Source organism: Chenopodium quinoa, unplaced genomic scaffold, assembly GCF_001683475.1.
Source record: "Chenopodium quinoa cultivar QQ74 unplaced genomic scaffold, ASM168347v1, whole genome shotgun sequence".
NCBI lineage: Eukaryota > Viridiplantae > Streptophyta > Magnoliopsida > Caryophyllales > Amaranthaceae > Chenopodium > Chenopodium quinoa.
In genome coordinates this window covers 3,448,829-3,476,145 of record NW_018743021.1, presented here as the reverse complement: position 1 = coordinate 3,476,145, position 27,317 = coordinate 3,448,829, and the positions used below count along the sequence as shown (strand labels likewise).

The window sequence follows — 27,317 nt, the reverse complement described above, 5'->3', positions numbered from 1 at the left end:
GTCCAAAGGGAACCTCAGCCCGTACTGAAGCTGTCTCGTGTACACCCCCACATACCCCGGGGGTGGACGATGGATTCTATCGGATGCTGAGGGCATTCGGCACCAATATCCATCAGCTTCAAAAATGCCGTAATGCAACTCAATTTGCTCGGCAAATCGATATTGATCGGCGTTCTCTACCCACCATGAGTAGGGGCGATTCTTTATCATGGCCGAAACGACTTCGGCATTCTCCCATTCTGAAAACCCAGGGAGGATATCCCAAAGTACAGCGGGAACTTCATCATCCCGTCCAGAAGCGCTCGGCTCATCCGTTCTTTGAGGAGGAGCCGAGGAAAGGGGAGTCGCCCTAATCCCTTCAGCAGGGTCAGACTCCGGCCTTTGACCATTCCAGGTCCCAATCCTGTTCCTAGGATCGGGAATCGGCCTTGCTCTTCTTGGAGCACGGGCTCTACCTCTAACTCCTCTTGCCATTGATTATTTCGAAGAGAAAAGTCGAAAGAAAAGGGGAAGGAGTTCGAATTCGAAGAAAAATAAACTGAAATCAAAGGAATTTACCTTAATCTGAAGCGAAAGTTGCCGATTTACGAATTCGTAGTGGCAAGTCTCAGTTTCTAAGCTCAATGCTCGGGGAATTTGCGAAGTTTTGATGCGGGTTCTTGGTTTCTCTCTCGAAGAATTCCGGGTTTGTGTTGGTGAATAAGTGAGGAGAATGACGCGCCTCTGTTTATATCTCCAGGTACGGGATACGAAGAGTCTGTGCTTTAATTTCTCTTAAATACCCACTAAGTAACCATTAAACACATGATCTTGTGATTAAACTGCCCATTATCCGTCCAACTTCCGCAATCATTAACCGTTGTTATCTCATTAATTACGGTTTAAATTCAAATTTTTGGATCAATTAAATCATTTACTTCCCTCCTTTTCTGAATTAAATCAAACCCGACCCGTCATCCTTCCAAATCGGGTCTGGGGGGCAAGTTGTTTGGGTCCAATTTAGTCAAAATTGGGCCTAAGCACTAAATGATCCAATTAAAAGCCCAAGGTCAAGGTTCAACTCTCCAATTGCACAAAAGTCAAAGGTCAGCCCACAAAGCATGCCAATTGGGCTAAGGCCCAACCTCACCATATATGATGAGGTATAAAAGCCATCATATTGACACATTCATGGATTCACGTTGATATTCATATTCCAATTCATATGCTCATTCTTGCATTCAGAAATATTACACAAAAGCCTCAAGCTACAAACTCTCTTGCATAGTGTCTTCCTTTTACACATTGTACTGACTTTAGCATCGGAGGGGCCTTCCTCGGAAACACCCCCGAGGCTAGTTTACGTGTGTTTACTGTGCAGGAAACCTTCGGCCCAACACAACTTGGACCGAATCCAGTCTTCTCCATTTCAGCGGACCTTCGGCAAGGTCCCATTGTTTTCACCCGAAACAGATGCTATTGCGAAGCTATTCGATGGCATAGTTTATGGCTTTCGAGCACAACCATGGAATCTTATGATAATATTTATTGTATATGTAGTGTTATTATTATCAACGATAGGGTGGTTATCATGGTGGTGGAATGAGATATGGTATGTTAGACCACTCAAGGCAAGATGCTCTGCATTCAATGCCAAAATGCCCCTCGGTCATTTGGGTTTCCCTTTTTTAGGAGAGACCGCCTCGCTTCTATGGTACTTTAATATTGTTAGCCGCCCTGATGATTTTATCACCTTTAAGAGACACAAGTAAGTATGCAGTATGTTTTTTTTGACATCCTCTCTCTAATATAGGGCTTCTATATATTATACTTTGTATATGTGCATTTTAAATAATGGTCAAAGTCAACCCTAAACAAGGTTTGACATACTTTAAGTAATTTATGTTTTGATGGTAAAAATATATAAATACTTGTGTATATCGTTGTTTGTATTATTATATATATGAGCACGGATTGTTCTAATAAAAGATAAGGCGTTTTATCTAAATTATTTTTTTGTTCGTGAATTTAATTGAAGGTATGGATATACAGAGGGAATATACAGAAGCCATTTGTATGGGTCTCCAAGCATCATAGCATGCTCCCCGTCTTTGTACAAATTTGTACTCAATTTCGAGCGTTGCACAAGAATGGCCAACTACCCAAGTTTTAGGAGCTAATTCTGTAATCACGCTTAATGAGGGCCAACAACATAGTATTATCAAGAGTGCTATTGTCAAATCCATCAACCAGCCTGATTCTCTTTCGAGGATTGTGCTCCAAATTCAGCCTACCATTGTTGCTGCCCTTCAATTATGGTCTCAAATGCCTAAAATCAATGCATTTTATCAAGTGAAAAAGGTAAAAATTGTATCATTTTACGCATTTAATTTGATTGTATGCAAATTACAGTGAATATATATATAAATACAATTCGAAGTAATATTAATCATGTCTTTGTATGACTAATAAATAGGTAACGCTTGATTATACTATGAGATATATCGCTCATCTTGAAATTGGTAGCTCTCAAATAGATGCTATTGAGAAGCTATACCAGGGTATAGTTTATGGCTTTCGAGCACAACCATGGAACCTTCCCGGCACAGCTTATCATCATGCCCTCAAGGCACGTATATGCACGGACACGGTTAGTTTGTAACAAGCTAAGGGAGCTAGAGGCAGGCTATATTTTAGTGAACTTTGTAATTAGTTTGTAATAGTTTCATTGTATAAGCTAATCTATATTAAAAGGCGTTGTTAACAACGCCCACGTATCATGTAAACTCTCCTCATTACGCCACGTCACCCATACAATAGTTTATCACAAGATCTGAACTCACAACCTCTAATTTTTGAACCAATTGTCTTACCACCAAGCTATGTGATTTTTTATTTGATCTTTTGAATACAAAATAGGAAAAATTGATTCTAATAATCCCACCTTTGACCGGTTCGCTATTAATAATCCCACCTTTGGATTATTATCTAATAATCCCACCTTTATAAGACATCTTCTTTTATTGGTCCCAAACCTGTTGGTAACCTGTTTTGATAGGTTAAAATGCTATGTGTCACTTTGTGATTGGTTGAATTTCTTAAAAATTAAAAAAACTACAAAAATAAAAACAGAAAACAAGTCCACACACCAACCCCGGCCACCACTCCCCATCCTCCGGCAGCCCCTCATCCACACCTACACCGCCGGAACCCCATCCCTATCACCACCCAGCGAAACCCAGCCCACCTTTCCCTTAAAAAAAAAAAAAAAAAATAGATTTATACTATAATCTAATCCGAAAAATGTAAAGTTCCATTGTAGTTGTTATAATTTGAGTTTTATATTGTTCTTCTTCATTTGTTTTCACGCTGATTTCCAAACTCTTATATCTACTCATTTTTAATTATTTCACTGTACTATTATATATATTTCATTGCTTCAAAAAAAATTGTATATATTTCATACAGCCCAAAATTCTGAAAATTAGTAGAAAAATCTTTGAATTTCAACTCAAATTACAATTTCAATTGAGCTTTTTGAGCTCCATTAATGGCGGGTTCAATGATTGAGTTAACCGAATCCATGTTCAATCTATTCTCATTCATTTGGAGCTATTCGACGTTGCGGAAGGGAAGATGGATGGTTTTCTAGGTGGGAAAAGGGTAGAGGGCTGTTTTCGTGGGTGGGGGTGGAAATCAGGGTGGTTTTAAGGGAAAGGGGTCGGTTTTTGCTAGGTGAAGGGTCGAGTTCCGGCAGTGTGAGTGCAGAGGAGGGGCTGCCGGAGGAGTGGTGTTACGGTGGTCGTGGGGGGTTGGGGGCTGTGGGGATGTTCCAGTTGCTTTCAATTTATTTTAGGTTTTCCTTTTTTTTTTTATAAAAAAAAAATTGTTGATTAAATACTTAGTGACATATGTTAGTTAAATGGAAAACAAAAGAATTTACCCAATGTACAGGTTACCGGTCATAAGGGACCAATAGAAGAAGATGAACTATAAAAGTGGGATTATTAAATAATAATAAAAAGGTGGGATTATTAATAGCAAACCGGGCAAAGGTGAGATTATTAGAATCAATTTTTCCTACAAAATATTAATATATAACAAATGACAATATCAAATTTAATTAGAAGAAAATTGAATTATAAATTACAATGTATATTACTGATCAGCCCCATGTAATAATTAGTTACAGTATTAATTACGTACGAAGTATATGACATAATAATTTGTTGTTGAGTAAAAAAAAATTTATATAAAATTTGAACCTTTTGAAATAAAGTCATTATAGATATTAACAAGGTATAGCAAACATGCATGTATATGATGTATCTCAATATATATACATATACCTTATCTTCATGGAAATATGGAATTATTATTGAATGCAAAATTAAACGTACAAAACAATTATATGTATTATGTTGTGATAAGTTGTAATAAAAGTTGGTTTATTATAATTTAATATTTGTGATCAAGTAATTAATTAAGCATGTAATAATCTAGTGTCGAAAGGAGATTACAAAGAAGCTGAAGGAGGAGCTAGAGAAAAGGAAGCAGAAGAATAAAGATAGAGTTTCGGGAGAGAGTACAGTAATAAGCGATCTTATGGATGGTTTAATGCAAATGAAGAATAATGAACAAAGACATTTAAGCGAAAAAGAGGTGTTAGATAATGTTGTGAGCACTATTCTGGTTGGTCATATTTCCATTGCTTATGCTATTACATGGTCTCTGCGATTTTTAGCCAATAACCCTCATGTTCTACTCAAGCTTCGGGTAATTAACTTCATTTCTTCACTCAACTTTTTATATTATCTAGTCATACATAATAGATCTGTTACTGAGTAAAAAACAAAGTTGAGTAAATTTTTTTTTTTGCTGTTGTACCATATGATAATAATGCCAAGTAACAAAGGCAAAAAAAAATCAAAACAAAAGATAGGTTATATCATATGAATCATGTACATTTTTTTCAAAAAAATAAAAAAATAAAAAAATAACTGTTACCTTTGCTATACTAACATACTCCCTCTGTCCCCTTTAATAATCACTTATGCCATTTTTAGTGACTCCAAAATATTAGTCACATATGCTTTTTTCAAGTACCATTAATATTATTTTTTTTTTTTTTATCAAAATTCTCTCTCATTTTCAAAAATATTTGTGCAAATTTAACTTTCCCATGTAAATTTTACTTTTTCATGTACTTTAATTACTAACATACTTTAATTACTTTCTCTCTCTACTTTTTTGCATACCAAATGTAAATTTACTTTTTAATGTACTTTTGCTAACCCCGGAATTTTTTGAAATTTTCTGTTGTTGAATAACTATTTTATGTTGTTCATTGGATTACTCAATAATTGTAATAAAATACAAATAAAAATAGGAGGAGAACAAGGCTATGATTAAGGAGAACAACAACGAGAGCATCACATATGAAGATATTTTGAAGCTCAAGTACACAAATAAGGTATGTAAATAAGTCAACATTGATAAGCAAAACATAATTTAATTTTAATCAGCAAAGATCAATACTCCATAATACTCCCTCCATTTTCAAATACTTGCTCCACTTTTTTTTTTTGACCGTTTTTAAATACTTGCTCCATTTTTTTTGGAAAGCTTTTTCAATATTTAATTCATTTCTCACACTTAATGGACCCAACATAATACTTTCTCTCCTCCTATTCTTCCACTACTTTGGCTTTTTACAATTTTTTATTCTTTCAACTATCCTACTACCTCCATATTTTATTACTTTCTCCAATTTCTCCTAAAACTCCGCGTATGGAGAAATAGATCAAGTATTTAAAAACGGATGGAGTATACAGTAATTATTTTTGATATACATCAAAATTTATGTTTCTTTGACAACCTAAATGTAGTACAATGAAAACAAATTAAATACTCCCTATAAATGGCGAGCTTATTATTATTGCAGGTTACAGAAGAAACAATTAGAATGGCAAACCTCTCTGCCTTTGTGTTCAGGAAAGCCACTGATGACATTGTATTTAAAGGTCACAATTAATTCCCCAATCTATTTATACAATTATATCTCATGAGAAATTATTAATAAATAGTTAATTAGCTATTTCATTTTAACACACATCATATATGAAGTACTTATTTTATTTGTAGGTTACTTAATACCAAAAGGTTGGAGTGTGCTTGTATGGCTAAGGAACCTTCACAATGATCCAACAAATTTTGAAGATCCTATGTCCTTTAATCCAGATAGATGGGATGTAAGTATATGTTGTTGCATTGAATCACACTATTAATCACTTAATTAGCTTAATAGAACTACAAATAATTTATTTGCTTAGTTAATATTATATTCTTAATAAAATAATTAAGGAGGTCTTTTACAAAATTAAACAATTAAAAAATTAAGATTTTTTTAGGACAAAAATAAAGTGTGTTATGACAAAATTATTCTAGTTTTAAAAGGTGGTTTATTTTTGGCTTTTTCTTAAACTATACTTCGTCAAAATTAAACTTCATTTTGCAGACCCGCCCAAAGCAAGGAACATACCATCCTTTGGGGGAGGTTCAAGATCTTGTGCGGGAAGTGCGCTTGTTCGAGTTTCACTAGCCATATTTCTCCATCATTTGTCTATTGGATACAAGTAAGGCGCCTTTAGTTACCCTTATTTTTTTTTTGGTAACAACCCTTATTATTAATTTTATACGATTATATCAAAATTAAACCAAATTAGAAAATAATAATCAAAGAAATAAATTCAAAAAAAAATTAACGGAATTTATATTGTACTCATACCTCACTGTATTAATAATGAGAAATACACCATACTTTGCAGGTGGGAATTGCTTAATCCTGGTGCGAAGGTCAAGTATCTTTCACATCCATTACCTAGTGATGGCCTGGAAATTTCAATTAATAAAGTTTAAGGACATTCAAATTATATGTACAAGCTAAGAGACATGTGCAATATAAAATATCAATGAAGCCAGATTCTCTGTTTTTATTCCACAATATTATCTCCTTAATTATTCTAATTAAAAAAAATTATTGGGTTTAAATATTCTTGACATAATATAATAAGAAAATATGTTATTAAAAAAAAAAATTGAGTTCCCTCAAAAAAAATTAAAAAAGAATTTATTTTTTTTTAACAAAGATGGTAGTTTTTTTTTTTTTTTTTAAATATTTAAAGGATGGTAGTTTTTTTTATTAAAAAAAAAACATGAGAGGGATATTTTAGGAAAGTGAAATTTATCATCCAAAACCCCTTTTCACTTTATACATAGGATTATTTAAAATTTAAACCTAACTACAGCGTACCCAGGTCGTATAATTCGCGATAGAAAATATGATAAAGCGACATGTTAGTAGTTATTAGTCTCTTGAAAAAAGTACCAAAAAACGTGGGATGGGTAGTTATTGGGTTTGTTATTAAAAAAAATAATCAGGATATTATTTACAAATCATGATTATTATTTACAAAACATAGTCAAATGAGGGGTAATGAATGGTGTAAAAGTCAAAGCAGGTTAAGTAAAAAAAACGAAAAAGTATTAGTTTAACATTATTTTAGAGTGCAATCAAATCAGGATATTTTGAAAACTCACTTACGCATTTGTTATGTCAATAATACAACTTCTTTCTTTCAAAAAATATACTCACTAGTAGAAAAATGTACATTTGCGTCGCCATATTTGCGTCACTCATTCTAAGGAGCGAATCAAATGTTTATTTTTACCATCCTTTTAAGTTATTTGCGTCGCATGTTATTCAAGAAGCGACGCAAAACTCAATTGCATTTCAGCTTTCTCTCATTTGCGTCGCTCTTATTTATTAAAGCGACGCAATTAATAAACTTATTTGCGTCACTCATTTGTTAACAAGCGACGCAAATAAGTGATTAAGTAAATTGCGTCACGCTTTTACTACATGAGCGACGCGTATGAGCTGTGTACAATATCATAAACAAGGTTATTTACGTCGCTTTTTTATAATAAAGTGACGCAAATAACTCTTTTGGCTTTAGGTTTTCTGCGTTTTTTTACCTTCGCCTACATTCATTAATCAAAAAGAAAAAAACAAGAGTTCTTCAATTCCAGTGAATTTCTACAGCAAAACACCCACAAATTCGTCTCTGAAACCCAACAAATTAGGCCAAAAAACTGCGATTCCCCAGCAAATTTAACATCTACATTAAAAGTGCAGTCAAGTTGAAGAAAATCCGAGCAATTTCGAGCAAAAATTTAGACCAAAAACCCCAAGAAATTCGAACCCTTAAACCCAGAAAAATTGATTGTTTCCGACCAAAAATCCCCCATTTCGAGCAAAAAATCAACTCAAACGCGTTTCGGAATGATAGGTTTGATCCTCAGTCGTATGTTCAGTCCAAATGCTCTCTTAATGAGAAGGTAATTTGATTTTTGTGCTTAATTTGTGTTTAAGTTCTTTAATTTTGTTCTTAATTTGTGTTCATTTCTGTTGAAATTAAAATTTCGAGTTTGTCAGAAATTGTGATTTTCTTATTTTTATTTATTGTTGGATTGTTTGAAATTTACAGCAAAACACCCACAAATTCGTCTCTGAAATCCAACAAATTAGGCCAAAAAACTGCGATTCCCCAGAAAATTTAACATCTAAATTAAAATTGCAGTCAAGTTGAAGCAAATCCGAGCAATTTCGAGCAAAAATATAGACCAAAAACCCCAAGAAATTCGAGCCCTTAAACCCAGAAAAATTGATTGTTTCCGACCAAAAATCCCCCATTTCGAGCAAAAAATCAACTCAAACGCGTTTCGGAATGATAGGTTTGATCCTCAGTCGTATGTTCAGTCCAAATGCTCTCTTAATGAGAAGGTAATTTGATTTTGTGCTTAATTTGTGTTGAAGTTCTTTAATTTTGTTCTTAATTTGTGTTCATTTCTGTTGAAATTAAAATTTCGAGTTTGTCAGAAATTGTGATTTTCTTGTTTTTATTTATTGTTGATTATTTGAAATTAGAAGAAAGAGAGGAATTTTAATTTATTTTCAATTAATTTTTAGTTGATAATGAAGAATGAACAAATGATAGAATGATGATAGATGGATAGTCTAAATATAGGAGGAGTGCCGAATTGCCGAATTTAGTAGGCTTATTGCTGAGATTATTGGATGGGAAGGGGGGGCTTATCATCTCCTTCAACTTCTTTGTTTCTCCGGTAATCATAATTTGCTATTGTACATGCACACCAGTCTTTTTCTTTTTCTGTTACACTGCAGTCTTTTCATGTAATTTTATCCTGTTGGTAAAATATGTTAGGCAACTTCATTCATATAAAACTGTTGTATTCCTGCATGATTCTATAACTCTGAACCCAACTTTACCACAAGCAAACAGTTATATTGTTGAAACTTTTCAATCAACACACTTTGTATATGTAGTTGTAGCCCTTGCGAGTTGCCACTTTAATCATTTTATAAAAATTCTTCATGCTTATTGCTGACATATATTTTACATCTGTTACTCATTGCAAGATCAGGCATCATGTATGTATTTCTTTTAAGGATTTTCTGGTCTTATGCATGGGACTAGTCTTCCAAGGTTCTCATCACTTAATAATATTTGTTGTTTGATTGTTGTGGATTCTCAGGTGCCATTGCTGGCCCAATCAAACCCTAGCGGTGCAGAGAGACTACCGCCAGGATAGTTGCTTCTAAATCAGATCTCTATCTCCGTAGACTATGGGGTCTTCCTAGTGAGGTATGTGAACATACTATAACAAGTCTATGAAATTTCTTCTCACATACACCTTACTTTTAAACCGTCTTCTGTTATGTAGAACCTCCTCTTTTAATCACTATCCTTGATACTTGTTGGACAAAAAGTCTTTACTCTGTTTCCCACATTACACTTTTCGGGTTAATAGGGGTCTGAGTAATGATGTAAAGGAAAAAAAATAAGCAAGGGAACTGTAATTTTAAACATTTATTTATGTACTTTTAAGGTTTCTTGATAAATTGCATTATCAGCACAAAGACTGAGTTTTATTCATTTTGATAATAGAATTTTGAAGTTTGAATATAATACTGGTTCAAAATGGCTTCTGCAGGATCTGAAAACCAAGCCTAAGTATCTAGTGACCTTCACAGTTGGCTTAGATATGAAAGGAAATATTGACAAAGTAGTTAAAAAGGTTTCTTTCTAGCAATTTCAAGTCCTTTATTACTGCTAACATCATCTTTGTATTAATTATATGCTCTTTTATCCTTGCACGGTTCTCAGACAACTTCACTATTCTGCTCTTCCATTACGATGGTAAGACGACTGAGTGGGATCAGTTTGAGTGGTCAAAACATGCTATCCATGTCAATGCTCGAAAACAGACGAAATGGTTAGTACTCTTGTTTTAAGGCAATTGGGTCAGATTAATTATCAATTTTATCATACTGATCCGTTCTTTCATTGTATGGTTAAAGGTGGTATGCAAAACGATTTCTACATCCTGACATTGTGGCACCATATGATTACATATTATCTGGGACGAAGATTTGGGAGTGGATAATTTTGATTCTGAAAAGTTAGCACTCTTTCTGCATCATATCCTCTAATGTCTTGAGCTATTCAGTACAGAACTTTTGTCATTTAATTTTTGTTGAATTTTCAGATACGTTGATTTGGTTAAGAAACATGGTTTGGAAATTTCACAGCCTGGTGTGGATCCTAATAGTCCGTTTACATGGCAGCTGACAAGGAAAAGACATGACAGTGAAGTTCACAAGTAATAACTACTAATGATGTATAATTTATGCCCAGTTATTTTCCTTTGCAACAGAAGCAGGATGATGAGTATAATGTTTAATGATATTGAGATGTAATTTTATGGGTAGGCCAAATTACAAAGGAGACTCTGCCGAAATTTATATTTGCATTATTCAATAATATTGCATTTTAATTTCAATTATATTAGCGTTAGCATATTACTTTATACCACTAGTAAGGAAAACAGGTACTACAAACATATACAAGGCAATTATTATAATTAAAAAATAAAAAATTCACCTCATTTGCGTCACTCATTAAACAAACAAGTGACGCAAATACAACAATTTTGTATTGTCTACACAGTCATTTGCGTCACTCCTATATAAACAAGTGACGCAAATAACAAATAAGAAGTTTATTAGAAGAGTCATTTGCATCGCTCTTTTATAGAGGAGTGACACAAATAACAAAAAAGAAGTTTATCAGAAGAGTCATTTGCGTCGCTCCTTTATAAAAGAGTGACGCAAATAAGAGTCATTTGCGTCGCTCCTTTATAAAGGAGTGACGCAAATAACAAAAAAAAAGTTTATCAGAAGAGTCATTTGCGTCGCTCCTTTATAAAGGAGCGACGCAAATGACTCTTATTTGCGTCGCGCCTAGGAGCGACGCAAATGACTTAAAAGTCATTTGCGTCGCGAGCAGTTGCGTCGCTCATAGAAGCGATGCAAATACACTATAAATGAGCGATGCAAATGAGCCTTTTTCTACTAGTGACTTCCTCCGTTTTCTTTTACTTGCAACACTTCCCTAAAAAAGAAATGTCACAATACTTGCAACACACTATAAAAGGAAAGTTACTTTGAGGAAAAACTATACTATTTCCCTTATTTAAAGCACATGACCTACTAAATTACACTCCTAACAACCCCTCATCCTATTTTAAAGTTTATTATATCATGTAAACGGTAAACCCCGCCTTTCTTAATTACCGCACTAAAGGGTGTGTTGTATAAAAGAAAACGGAGGAAGTATAATAATAATACAACTTATTGGACGTCCTTCAAAGCTGGCTAGACCTATGGTTGCTGGTCACGCAACAACTTAGGCTCCGTTCTCTTCACCTTAATTTTGTTGAACTGAAATTATTTTTGCTGAACTTAAATTATTTTTACCGAACTTAAATTATTTTTGCTGAACATAAATTATTTTTACCGATTTTCTATTATAATTCTTTTTTAAGAAAACTGAATTTTATTGCGCTAAACCTATTTTTACTGCACTAAACTTATTTTTACTGAACTGAAACTCATTTTTACTAAAGTGCAATTATTTTACTTAATATTATTTTTTAAAGGCGAAAAAAGCAGGGCCTTAATTCGTATGTTAATGTCACAATTCACAAGAACATATGACACCACCTCACCACTAGTATTTGTACATCTTCTAAAATAGCGTGGTTATGTACTTATGTTTGCTTCAAATACGTAGTACGGAGTATATGTTATGTACTTATGTACCATTGCCACACGGTAAATTTATAAGTTGGACAAAATATACCTACTATTCTATTGAGACAGTACATAGCAATATAGCATAAATTCCATGCATAAAGGACTGGTTATTTTCTACAAGATTAGTTATTAGTTGTCCTGATTTTTTTTTTAAAGAAGTTGCCCTGGTTCTCCTTTTGTGAATCTTTGATTCATGGCACACATGCAGCATGAGCTAGATAATTTTATTTTTTTTATCTCGTACTTCCATGTTAAAGAAATCCGTTATTGGCGTTATTTGAGTAATGGGATCTTTTGGGTCATGTTAGGTCTCTTTGATCATAATTACATTGACTATAATTAACGAAAATAAATATAGCCAATCCTCTTATTGTGATGTTGGCTAGGATTAATTCAAAAAAATACATACCATACTTAGGCCCCGTTTTTTAGAGTTGTTATGCTCTTCTCAAATCAAATTTGCTCTACCCTCCTCTGTTCTGTTCAAAAGAAATCTGCTCTGCTCTGCTCGGCTCTGCTCTGCTCTGCTGTGCTTAATTTTCAAATAATAATTAATAATAACAACAACAATAATTAATATTCAATAATAATAATTAATATTGTATTGATGATAATAATTTATTATTTTGAATAAGTATAATAATTATTAATATTAAAAATAATTTTAATAATTAATAATAATAATAATTAATAATTTTAATAATAATTTTAATAATAATAATAATAATTATTAATTTTAAAAATTATTAATGATAATAATAATAATAATAGATATTATTATTATTATTATTATTATTAATTAATAATAATAATTAATAATAATAATTTTAATAATTAGTATTAATTAATAATAATAATAATAATAATAATAATAATAATAATAATAACAACAACAACAACAACAACATTAATAATAATAACATTAATAATAGTATTAATAATAATGTTGAAATTTGCTCTGCTCGGCTATCCTGAAATCTGCTCTGCTTGGCTATCCTGAAATCTGCTATGTTCTACTGAAATTTAATCTGCTCTGCTGACCCCTGCTCTGCTCTGCTCTACCCAGAAGCTCAAAAGAACAGGGCCTTATAGGTGAAATTACCAATAATAATTTTTTATTTTTTTAAAAAAACAAATAGAATTACTCTTTATAGGAGTCGGTTAAACTACTTGATTGGTAGTATACGTTGCAATTCATCGAAGTATAACTCATATACATAGTACAATAGTATAACTGCAAGAGTAAAACATTCTGCATTTCACATATGATCTTAAAAATTGTAACTCTTCGTAGACATTCATAAGCATTTAACATGGTAAAAACGATGGTAGCCGACAAAAAGGAGGAATAGCATGAAAAAACTTGAAACATCATGAGTATTTGAAATATGAATATGTAAGATTAAAGAATGATTGGATCGGATACTTACTTTTGAATATATAATTAACATTAACAATATGATAAAGGGCGAGAGCCCTTCAAAAATACTCATATTGATTAAAAACGCTACAACTTCCGTGTTTATCTCATTCATAGCTCCAAAATATATGTGATTTTTAAGTTTGGCCACATTATAAGAAGTTAATTCATCAATCTTTCAACATACCCCACTTGAAAATTCAAGGCTCTACAACCTAACAATTGTGTATGTATAAGAGAATCGGTGCTTAGTGTGTTCGGCCAAAGGCCATGAATGGTGAAAGATTCAACGGAAACTTTGCTACCAAAACATAGATTAATAGTACAATAATTGGCTCCGTAAATCAATAATAGAAGATGATTCCAATAAATCCGATTTGCATTTGTTTTGAGGATAATGTTGTTTATTGAAGAATTTGAATAATTAGAAACACTTGTGCAATACAAATTTATGTTTAAGGTAATTGAGTCAATTAAACTTACGAAATAACAAGTTATTAAATATGATAAAAGTGATATTGATTAAAATTATAATTAATCCATCAATATCAATAATTATATTACGTATGTGTTAATTATGTGTACTCACTTATGTAATTTGTTAATATAATATAATTTTTTAATTTATAATATATACGTATTTTTATATAATATATAATATATATACGTAATTTTATGTAAATTTATAATTTATAAATAACATATACGTAAACTTATATACATAGTTATATAACATATTTGTAGTTATATTGGAGTTCTTTTACCAATTACAAAGAAGAGTGTGTTGTTTTATAAAATTGCTAGAGATATGGACAAGTATCTTCAACTGAGTTGTATGAGATTCAAGATGAAATGTCTGTTGTTCATCAAGGAAATGGAGAGATAGCTGAAGTTTTTGCTAAAATCAAAGTCTTGTGGGATCACCTTTATAATGTTAATCATATTCCAGTATGTATTTGTAATGGCTGTAAGACTTTTACAATTTTTGATGAAGTTGCAAGATGAGTGAGTACAAACAAGTTAGAACTAACATCTTGATGATGCAACCTTTACCTACTCATCTAATTTTGGCTTACAGAATTCTTTTACAAGATTAGAAGCATAAGCAGATTAGTGATCACAACAATACCTCTACAGAAGGGTTTGCTTTTGCAGCAGATCAGACAGGTTAAGATTCTATGATAATAGAGGATTTAATGATAACTGAACTGGTTATGTAACACCCCCGATTTACTAACCAATAATAAATAAGAACTAAAGGAAAAATAAACAACCTTTAAATAAAATTGCGGAAGCATACACCTAAATCGGAGTTATTACCGCCACACTTTTTAAAGCATGTCAAGTGTTAAGGCTTACAAAATCCCAATATTTACAACTCAATAAACTAGGTGAGCTATTAATACAACTTTACAAACTCGTTATAGCATACAAAACCAGAAAATATACTCGTTATAGCTATTTATACACTTGAGCTCCTTAGCTACGGTCACTTGATAAACCTGCTTAGAAAATCTTGACTGCTCACCATTAAGGACAAATTTCAAAATAGATCGTCGCAGGGCCACCATAAGAAAAAGACATGACCGCAAACACAAATAGCACAACAAAGTAACACACACGTCAGCAAAAGCTGAGTAATCACCACATATCAGAATACAAAAGACAATATAATAATTAACATTACTAGTTCAATTAAACATGTAGCTCGAAACTACATTACACATTGTACTCTAAAAAATAACCTTTATCAACTCAACCTCGAATAATAATACGAACTTTTACTCAACTCTCTATCCCATAAGTGTGTCATGCTCATTGTTCTATACCTAGCCTTGGACATGGGTAATTCGAATAAATAAACCAACAAGTATAAAAACTTGAATACTCTCGATAACCAGAAAAATACCTTGAACTAGACCACATACGGGCCAATTCCCACTGTAGGGGGCCATAGAAAAATAAATAATAAAGATTGTGCCTCATTCTTAACTCATGATTATCATCCTCTTACCAACATGCCAAGGACTAAGGTCTATAGCGCCGAGCCTCAAAACAAGAACAAAATAATAATTCTCAACCTTTTGATCTCATACATCGGTCAAATAATCATTCACAACTAATAAATAATATCTCAATAATGGCACATGTTCCCAATTAACATGAAATAAAGGGAGCGGTGGGCACGGTTTTAGGGTGGAGGTCGTGGTGGGCTAGATGTGTTTTTTTTTTAAGGTGGGTCGATTTTTTTTTTTATTTCGATTTTAAATTTATTTTTGGCGTGGGTACGGTCGTGGTGGGTGGTGGGTCGTGGTTTGGGTGGGGTCTGGTCGTGGTTTGGTTGGGGATCTGGTTGTGTGGGTGGGGGTTGTGGTTTGGGTTAGGGTTTTGGTGGGTTTCGGTGAGGGTTTTGGTGGGTGGGGGTTAGTTGGTGGTTCTGGTGGGTGAGGGGTGGTGGGGAGTCGTGGTGGGTTTTGGTGAGGGTTTGGTGGGTGGGGGTCATCAGTTGGGGTTCTGATGGTGGTGGCTGCTCGTGGGGGTCGTGGTGGGTGGTGGTGCTGGACGGTGGTGTTGGTGGTCGTGGCTGGAAGTCTGATCTGTAACATGAGTTTTTTTTTTAAATTTTTTTTTTATTATTTGTATTAATTTTTTTTTGAGAATATTATTTGTATTAATTTTATTTATTAATTTTTTTAATGTAAATGTAATATTACAACAAATAATTAATAAAAATATTAATGTTTTTACATATGTTTGGTTTATATATCAATTTACGTGGAAAAAACCCAAAAAAAAAAAAATTATACCCATAATGGGCAGCGGTTTGGCGCCAAAACCGCTGCCCTTTCTCTAGTAATGGCAAGCGATTCTGAACCGCTTGCCATTTAAATGGCTAATGGCAAGCCCCTAAGCCCATGCGGTTCAAAACCGCTTGCCTTTAGGGGGTTTGAACCGCTTGCCATTACGTTTATTCTACTAGTGTTATAACAACAACATTAAAAACCCTAGAAATAACACAATCAATCAATGCGACAATTAAATCATATAATACCACACACTAATCATATACATATAAATCATGATCATATATAATTCACAAATTATAAAATTTACACATAACAATACGGAGTACAATTAATACTAACAATTTATAATCAAAAAAATTAATTAAGGTAGTGTGATTACCTTTCGAGAGTAATAACCCAAGCACTCGATTAAGAGTACTCCGATCTCACAAAATCCACGGACAGAATTATATCAAAAGTTGGCTCATGGAATGTAAAATTCATCACATTGGAACAGGGTTAAGAAACAATAAAGGGTTGACTTTGGTATTAGAAAGTCCAATTGATAATTTGCTTCACAAAACATCAAGAAAACTCACGAATTTTATTTTTTATTTATTTATTTTTATTTTTATTTTTTTGAAAATTGGATTAGCAATATAGAATAAAACTGGAGTACATAGAGGCAAAGATGATAAATATTAGGGTATAAATAATATTTATACACTAGTAGAAAAATAGTAATAGGCACCCCCATATGGCACCGGTTCAGACCAAACCGGTGCCAAAAACCGGTCCAGAAATGGGCGGGATTTCAGAAGAAGAGAAAAGGCACCGATTTGGCCTGAACCGGTGCCTAAAATTAAAAAAGGCACCGGTTTGAACTGGTGCCAATTGAACCGGACCCAATTAAAAAAAAAAAATTCGCGGCTTACTTCTCTTCTCCTTCCTCTCTTTCTCTTTCATTCCTTCATTAGAGCTGGGTTTCGAAAACCGGCCTCCTTCAATCCTTGAATCCTTCCTCACTCTCCCTCCACCACAGCCGTCACCTTCACCGGCGGCCACCAGGGGTTTCGAAAACCGGCCGCCTTCAATCCTTCCTCTCTCTGTTTTCCCTTTCTTTCTCTTTCGAAAACCACCTACATAGTTCGAAAAATTCCTTCCACAGCCCTGAGGTTGCTCCACCACCTAGTCGCGCCACCCCCCTAAGGCTCCTCCACCACCGAGCCGCGCCACCAGCCTGAGTGTCCTCCTCCATTTGTCGTGAGTGCCAGCTAGCTGCTGCCCTAATTTTCTCCTCCACCACCTAGCTGCGCCACCCCCCTGAAGCTCCTCCACCACCGAGCCGCGCCACCGGCCTGAGGGTCACCACCGAGTCTCCTCCTAACTGCTGCCCTAATTGTCTCAAGGTTTATTTTTAATTTTTTTTTTGACATTATTTTCCAATTATATAATTATATATATTAATTTGTTTTGCATTTTGAACCATTGTTAGTAAATTAAAATTTAGGTTTGAATATAATTTTTCTCAATTTTAGGTTTGAATATAATTGGGAAATTGTGAAAATATTAGAGATTAGTAACCTTGTTACTCAATTAGTTGGATTTTATCATGTTTTAATTGTTAATTTAATGTGTTTTGGTAGATAATTTTGAAATAATTATAGAAAATATATTAACCTTGGTACTTAATTAAATAGGTGAAATTTGGTATTTTACTTTTAATGGTTAATTTGAAGTTGTTTTGATGGATTATTTTGAATAAGTTAGAGATTAGTTAACTTTGTTATTAAATAAGTTGAATTTTGGAATGTTTAAATGGTTGATATTAAGTTGTTTTGATGGGTATATTTGAATTAATTTGAGATTAGTAACCTTGCTTGTTACTAAAGTAGATGAATTTTGGAATGGGTGAATGGTTACTTTTAAGTTGTTTTGATGGGTAATTTTGAAAAAAATTAGGGATTAGTAACCTTGTTAGTTTAGCAATTGTTAGTTCAATGAATGATGTGTTTTAGCTTATAAATAAATTAGTGAATTGACATGTTATGAGAAAGAAATAGTACATACCTTATATTTAACCTAATTTTTGTATATTGTTTTTTTTTAACAGATTTGTGAATTGAAGCACGAGTTTAATTAGCGTGAGGACTACATATATATTGAGCTCAAGTGGGTAGTTTCTATATTGGTATGACTTATAAACTTTACTTAGCTATATTTCTTTCTATTTATCCATTTAATAAAAGTTTATTCATGAAATTGAAACTTGTGTATTGTTTAATTGCAAATAAATACAACAATATATAGAATACTTGAATTGCATCATCATATGCCTATATACCCGTTCAAGGCTTTCTCATTAGGAGAAAGTCTTGAATAGTCCCCGGTTGGGACTGTTTATGAATGTGTACTCTCACTTAGGTGGTGAATGTATATTTTCTTTTCGATTTTAAGGAACATCTTGGCTTACCATTTCCTCACTATGTTCTCTGGGTACATATGTGGGTAATTAATTATCTACATCGTGTACTTGGAAAACTAGGGGGAAATGCTGCCGGATTTTCCTTAAAATTGGAAAGTTGACATACATTCACTAGTGAGAGTAGACATTCAAGGATGGGTTAGGTTGGAGTGATAAGGACCCTTTGGAAACATGCATTTTTTCACTATATGAATGGTATATTCACGTTTTGTACTTGAATTTGATTTACATAAAATATGTAGCACTTACACATTATAATTATATGGTGCTATATAGTTTAGAGACAATTTACTAAATGGAGAAGGATCGTGGTTGGATGTATGGTAGACGCGATACATTGGAATTTTGGAATGGGGTTCAAGATTTTTGCGAGAGGGCTTTAGCTTATCAACGCAAACTGGGAGGCAAAGGCCTTTATTGTCCTTGTGTTGATTGTAATAATGTGAATGTGGTCGATAGTGTTGAAATCATTAAAGATCATGTATTATGTCGTGGGTTTAGGAAATTATGCCATGTGTGGATTTGGCACGGAGAAAGTGGAGAGTACAGTGGGGATCTTGATCGGAATGATGTGCATGTTAGAAGCAATGAGATTCATGTGGACGAGGAATACGAGAATGATGAGTATATTGTTGATAATGGTGAGGATGGAGCCGATGAAGATCAGGCGGATGAGGTTGAGGATGAACAAGTGGATGAGATGTTGCATGGTGTTGAAGGTGAAGTGTTTGAATTATTATCGGAGGCTTCCAAAAAGCCTTTGTATCCCGGGTGCAAAAAATACTCCAAACTATCGGCCGTGCTAACACTTTTCAACATTAAGTCGAAGCATGGGTGGACGGACATCAACTTTACTTCTTTGTTGACCGCATTAAGTGATATGTTGCCTGATGGGAATGAAATTCCTAAGTCTTATTATTACGCAAAGAAGCTCATGTGTCCCTTTGGTTTGGAGTATAAGAAGATACATGCATGTCCTAATGACTGTATTTTGTATCGAAATGAGTATGAAAAACTGCAGGAGTGTCCAAGATGCAAGCGGTCGCGGTACAAGCGCATGAGTTGCAATCCTGGCACGGGGGGACCTCCTGCTAAGGTGTTGTGGTATCTTCCCATTATTCCAAGGTTTAAGCGTATGTTCTCAATACCAAAAGATGTTAAAAACTTGAGGTGGCATGCAGAGGGAAGAAAGAAAAACAGAATGCTGAAGCATCCAGCTGACTCTCCACAGTGGAAGAACATTGATTTGAAGTTTGAGGAATTTGGTAATGAAGTCAGAAATTTAAGGCTTGGGTTGTGCACGGACGGGATGAATCCATTTGGCACTCTTAGTACCCAACACAACACATGGCCGGTACTTTTAGTGATTTATAATTTGCCTCCTTGGCTGTGCATGAAACGTAAGTATGTAATGCTTTCCTTGCTAATAACTGGTCCTAAGCAACCTGGAAACGACATAGATGTTTACCTTGCGCCGCTTATTGACGACTTGAGAAAGATGTGGGACGAAGGGGTTTCCGTTTTTGATGCTCATGGGAACGAGATGTTCACATTGCGTGCAGCCCTTATGTGGACCATGAATGACTTCCCTGCATATGGCAACTTGTGTGGGTACAAGGTCAAAGGGAAAAAAGCATGCCCCATATGTATTGATGACACATCAAGCGTATACCTGACTCATTCTCACAAAGATGTCTACCTACGGACTCGAAGGTTCCTTAGGCGTGATCACCCGTACCGTAGGTAGAAAAAGACTTTCGATGGAACCGTGGAAGAGGATACTGCGCCTAGACCATTGAATGGTGCTGAGATTAGTGCTTGGGTGAAAGGGATACGAACGGTGTTTGGAAAATCAGAAAAAACTGTGGTCTCAGCTGCTCTGTTTAAGAAAGAATCAATCTTTTGGAAGCTGTCGTACTGGAGAGAACATGACATTAGGCATTGTCTTGATGTGATGCATATAGAGAAGAATGTGTGTGATGCTCTTTTAGGGACGCTTATGAATATCCCAGGCAAAACAAAGGACGGAAAGGGTGCACGGTTAGATTTGAAAGAGATGGGGATTCGTCCAGAATTGTGGCCTCAAGAAAAGGTTAGAAAGGGGAAGGAGCCGAGAATAGAAGATGAAAATGTTTCGAAAAAAGGGAAGGAGAAGAGCAAGGGAAAGGGAAAGGACAAAGATGCGTCAAAGAAGAAAGTTAAGGGTAAAGGGAAGGATGAAAAGAATTATTTACCCCCGGCTTGCTATACATTGTCAAGGGTAGAGAAACGTATGTTTTGTGCATGTTTGTACGACATTAAGGTTCCATCAGGGTACTCATCTAACATGAAAAGATTTGTAACCTTAAATGGAGAATTGAAGCTGACAAGTATGAAATCCCATGATTGTCACATTATGATGCAAGTATTCCTATCGATTGCAATCCGTGGTATTCTACCAAAACACGTGAGGGAAGCGATTACAAGCCTTTGTTCGTTTTTCAATACAATTTGTAGCAAAGTTCTTGATCCTTGTACACTAGATGCTTTGCAAGCAGATGTGGTTGTGACTTTGTGAAAATTTGAGATGTATTTCCCACCCTCATTTTTTGACATAATGGTTAATCTGGTTCTTCATTTGGTGCGTGAGATTAAGTTGTGCAGTACAGTGTTCATGAGGTGGTGCTACCCTTTTTAAAGACACGTAGGTACATTACAAGATAAAGTACGGAACCCAGCTCACCCTGAAGGAAGTATAATGCAAGGGACAGTGGGTGAGGAGATAGGTAACTTTGTGGCGGACTACATAGCCCTTGCTCAACCTATTGGTCTTCCTACTTCTCGACATGAAGGTAGACTTGATGATCATGGCACAATTGGGTCGAAACAAATGTCACCAGACCGAGATCAGTTCTTACAAGCACACCTTTATGTGTTGCACAATGTTTCAGATGTGCACCCATATTTAGATGAGCACATGGCTAATTTGCGTGCCGAATTTCCATCCAAAGGTGAAAGGGCACTTATGCAGTTGCATAATAAGAAATTTGTTGATTGGTTTCGTGATCGAGTAATGAGTGGATTGAATGATACTAATGTGACCGATACAGTACGGTGGCTTGCGTACGGTCCTAGGGATGATGTCCGTTCATTTGAGGGATATGACATCAATGGGTACACTTTTTGGACCGAGGCTCTTGATTTGAAATCTTCCTCCACCCAAAACAGTGGTGTAACTCTAGTGGCATCGTCAAGGGAGTTTCCAAGTTCTAAGGATAAATCACCTGTCGATGCAGAGTTTTCATACTATGGTCGAATTCAAGAAATATGGGAGCTTGATTATTGTGACTTCACGGTTGCTCTTTTCAAGTGTAAGTGGGTTGATAATATCAGGCGTAACGTCAAACATGAGGACTTTACTCTTGTAGATCTTGGCCAGTTGAATGATAGTGCGGAACCATTTATCCTTGCATCTCAAGCTAAGCAAGTGTTCTACGTAACTGACCCAATGGATTCAAAATGTCTATAGTGCTAGCTGGCAAAAGAAGAATCCTAGGCATTGGAGATATTGAGGATGAGGAAGAATATGATGCGTTTGATGATTCAGCACCTTTCACTGTTCCTAGACCTGTTGTACTAAATGACATAGACAACGAAGCAGGTTATATGCGATCAGACCACAACGAAGGAATTTCAGAATGAGGTAGTTTGATTAAAAGTTAGTAATGGTTTCATTGCAAATATAGTTTAGTTATCATGTATATAGGAGCATAAGTAGGCGAAAATGATATGTTTGTTGTTTGAAATTGCCTAAGTGTACTCATTATCATGCATATACAAGGTTATAGGACCATAAGTAGGTGAAACTGGCATAAATAGCTTCTACTTAACCCAACTCCTTTGTTTTGTGTATGAACTAACATTTATTCACTCTAACAACCTATTTTCCATATGTAGATTGAAATTGGCATTTTGTACTCATTATCATGCATATACAAGGTTATAGGACCATAATAAGTAGGTGAAAATGGCTTAAATAGCTTCCACATAACCATAATAACTATCATGCATATACTTTACTATACACTAATATTGTTTTATGATTGCTTTGACAAGTGCTTATATCTCATGGAGGACGATCATGATCCTCCTTTGGTAGAGGACATTGACGATGATGAGTATGAGGACGAGTACGAGGATGACGACTCCGATGATAGTGATATGCCTTATGATGTGAATAAGGAGGATGACTTGGGTGAGCCAGAGGATCAAGCTCAAGATGAGTTCGAGCGTAGGCTTGACGATTTTGAAATTTTAGCTGAACGTGCACCGACCATTGTAAATACAGCACGTGAGATTGTTGGTGAGAACCCGACTCCTGAAAGTCAAGGCCAAGGACAAGATGAAAACAACACAGGTGGTGGAGGGGGGGAAAAGGCACCGACTGAAAGAAAAAGAAGGGGTCCGACGAGAAGCTTTAAGAAACCGGACGGTCCCATGGTCTTGGAGTATGACAACAAAGGCCAACTCGGGCCCAAATGGCGTCGACAATATGCTAATCAAGTTGGCATATGTTCACGGAAAATCCCCATTACACTTGTAATGCGGCAAGTACCTCCGGGTTTGATTCAAGCATTTTGGGATGATACAAGGGTAAGTGTGTTTTTGGCACATTTAGACAATTTAAGATACCTTAACCTTATGGTTGTTACTAAATAAAAACTAATAATCGGTTTTAATTTGTGCTTGCAGAGGCTGTTTTCTATTCCTAATGATCCCGAGAAGAGAAGGGTGTTTGAATCTTTATTAGCGGAAAGATTCAGAGGCTTTAAGACCAAGTTGACTAATCGGTGGATCTACAAGAAGAAGGTGCAAACAAAGAAGAACAATGCCAAAGAGGATGACCGTCTCCCGTGGAAAATATGGTCGACCGTGTCAAAAGATGATTGGGAAGAGTTCGTTAGAATGAAGAGTCAAAAGAAAGCCATTGTAAGTTTGTGTAAATCTAATCTCAATTGAATAATAGCTTGACTCTTTTTGTAGTAATGAGTAACATTTTTTATTTTGTAGGAACTTCGAGAGCAAAATCAAGCGAATGCAGAAAAGAAGGAATACGTCCACCGTATGGGTCCTAAGACTTTTGGTGAAAAGAGACCTGAGTGGGTCGGTTCGGGTTTATACCCTAAAGCGCTTCTAGTGACATCGAAGGAACCCTCTAGTTACACGATCACTACATTGGTGAGTCGTGCCGGTGATTTCTTTTGTTCTCTCCATTCGTTTGATAAGAAAACCGGAAAATGGGTCATCAAGGGTCCGGAAGCCAAAAAACTGGCGGATAAGCTTGTAAGTTACCTATGAATTGTTGAAATTAAGTCACTTTTGCATCTAAATCACTGTACAAACCATTAACTGTTTTACTAACCTCATTTTTCCTTATGCTATAGCTTGAGCACACTCAAGAGATGGTGGAGGGAAAATTTGAACCAAGTGTGGAGAATGACCCTTTAACCATGGCTTTGGGAAGGCCATACCATCCAGGACGAGTAGTAGGTTCGGGAGGGTCATTGCTTGGATGGAATAAGGTGATGGGTCCCGAATACACAAAATCGGGTAGATCTCAAGCCAGTGTTAACTCACCGGGGGAGTTGGATGCCAAGGTGGCATCAATTAAGGAACAAGTACGCAACGAGTTAGTTGGTGAATTGAATGCTTGGGCGAAGCTGATGAACTTACCGACTTTGCCGTTCCTCACGAGTACCCTGGTCGACTCATGTTCTGAACCAAAAGGACAAGGAGAAGGTGATAGACATGGAGGAGATGAGATACGTGGTGAAGATGTGCCACCTGAGGTAAAATCAATTGGGTTATTAAAAGTTTTAAAATACTCAGTTAATTGAGATTTGAGGTGCAATGATTGATGTACTGTTGCAGGTTCCTACTCCTACACATGCGGACTCGAGGGAGCTTGAAAATCCAACACCGCATGAATTTGCAGAGTTACAGGTGATTTGTAACCCTCTACCTTAATGAATTTTGTTATATTATCTATGCTGTTGTAAAAGTCCTATTTAACTATCTTTTTTATATATATACTTGTGTAGGAAGACACCCGGTGTGCACTTCTAGCCCTGGGGCATGCAAATAGTACCGCGTTGAGTTTGGTGGCGTATGGTATTGCCCAACCGACGACGGGTGCTACGGCGGGGCCACATCATTACTCGGTTGGGATCGATTCAGTGGTTGCGGGGTTCGAAGATGTCCCACTACCCGTACCGATAGAGGAGGTTGAGATAACAACGCTTTGGCAAGCTGTAGGTAGCTTCGTTGATTGGCCACGTGCATGGGTGAAGTTGATTAATAAGGAAGTAAATTATTTAGTTCTCAATTTTTGTCAGTGTTAAACCATTAGACACTCTTAAAATAAAACCGCCAAATTTTTTTTTTTTTTTTTTTTTTTTTACAATATGCAAGGTCCGCCAAGTTGATTTCAAATGGCTCAAAATTTTTTTTAAAAAAAAATATGAAAGTTCCGCCGCCCCGGGACACCCGAAGGAGCCGCCCCCGCTGCCGGAACAGCGAAGGCAGCCCGCGCCGAGGCCACAGCAGCCCCGACAGGTGGCTGCCAAGGCTGTAGCAGCCATGGCAGGTGGCTGCCAGATTGCTGCAGCCTCGGCAGCACCCTGACTGGGCTGTTGCAGCCTCGACAGGCGGCTGCCATGGTTGCTGCAGCCTCGGCAGCACCTGCATGTGCTGCTACAGCCATGGCAGCCACCTGTCGAGGCAGCAGCAGCCCAGGCAGGTTTTGCCAAGGCTGCAGCAAACTGGCAGCCACCTGCCGTGGCTGCTACAGCCTTGGCAGCCACCTGTCGGGGCTGCTGTGGCCTCGGCGCGGGCTGCCTTTGCTGTTTCGGCAGCGGGGGCGGCTCCCTTGGGTGTCCCGGTGCGGCGGAAGTTGCATATTTTAAAAAAAAAAAATTAAGCAATTTTCATCATTTCATCAAAATCAAGGTTATTCGAGCCGAAATGGCTACTCACTTGCCTATTTTATTCATTTCTCAACTAATAAACTTATACATTCTCAAACCATATCATAATTACATATGTATAAGTGATTGTGAGTTGAAATTGCATAAAAGAAGCAAAGTTCTAATTTTTTTGGCCCATTTCATCAAAATAAAGCCAATTCGAGCCGAAATGTCTACTTACTTGCCTATTTTCTTCATTTCTCAACTTATAAACTCCTTGCATCTCAAAACAACTCATAATCACATATTTATTAGTGTTTTTCATTTGAAATTACATAAAAATAGCTAAGTTCTAAGTTTTTGGGTCCAATTCATCATAATAAAGCCATTTTGAGCCGAAATGGCTACTCACTTGACTATTTTCTTCATTTCTCAACTAATAAACTTATACATTCTCTAAAAATATCATAATTACATATGTATAAGTGATTGTGAGTTGAAATTGCATAAAAGAAGCAAATTTCTAATTTTTTTGGCACATTTCATCAAAATAAAGCCAATTCGAGCCGAAATGGCTACTTACTTGCCTATTTTCTTCATCTCTCAACTTATAAACTCCTTGCATCTCAAAACAACTTATAATCACATATTTATAAGTGTTTTTCATTTGAAATTACATAAAAATCGTTAAGTTTTAAGGTTTTGGGTCCAATTCATCAAAATCAAGGTCATTTGAGCCGAAATGGCTACTCACTTGCCTATTTTCTTCATTTCTCAACTAGTAAACTTATACATTCTCAAACCATATCATAATTACATATGTATAAGTGATTGTGAGTTGAAACTTATTATTTATCAAACTATTTCAGATTTCGAATGGAAGCAAAACTTTAAAGAGAAAGAGGGTGGAGAAGCCTAAAAGAATTGATCAACCTAAGAAGAAGCTAAGTGAACAACGGTCCAAGAGTGAACAAGCGTCGAATTTGCACTCTTCAAAAGGTTCACACATGCCACCTACTCCACTTGTTGAAGACATTGTTCTTCAATCGCTCTCTGCTGACATGACCTTTCTTCACAACCGTGCTTGTTATTTGGTCGATCCCATGGAAGTTGCACTTCCTAAGGCAATGTTCCACTATGATGAGGATGCAATTGCATGGATCAGCAAAGATGTGAAGGAATTTCTACGTGTGCAAAGCTTAACATTTCCCTCATTCAAACATTCATGAGGTACTTCAATGCCCACATAATCTATACTTTTTTCAAGTTATTCAAATTGATGGTGATTATCCTACATATGATAAATTATTCAATGTTCATGCACGCAGAGCACTACAGGAGCACTTAACTGACACTGATTCTCCTTGTAAAGTTGGGTGGTTATGCCCCGAGCAGTTATCCACTACTAGAATCATAGGCAACCCCCATGATGTGTTGTACTATGTTGAACAGATTATAAGGG

The 27,317-nt window shown here is 35.6% G+C and overlaps 2 pseudogenes; both read left to right on the top strand.

Moving 5' to 3' along the window:
- The first annotated feature begins 1,476 nt into the window (after window positions 1-1,476).
- Window positions 1,477-7,074, top strand: LOC110730346 (annotated as a pseudogene).
- Window positions 7,075-9,529: 2,455 nt separating this feature from the next.
- LOC110730069 lies at window positions 9,530-10,910 on the top strand (annotated as a pseudogene).
- Window positions 10,911-27,317: the final 16,407 nt, after the last annotated feature.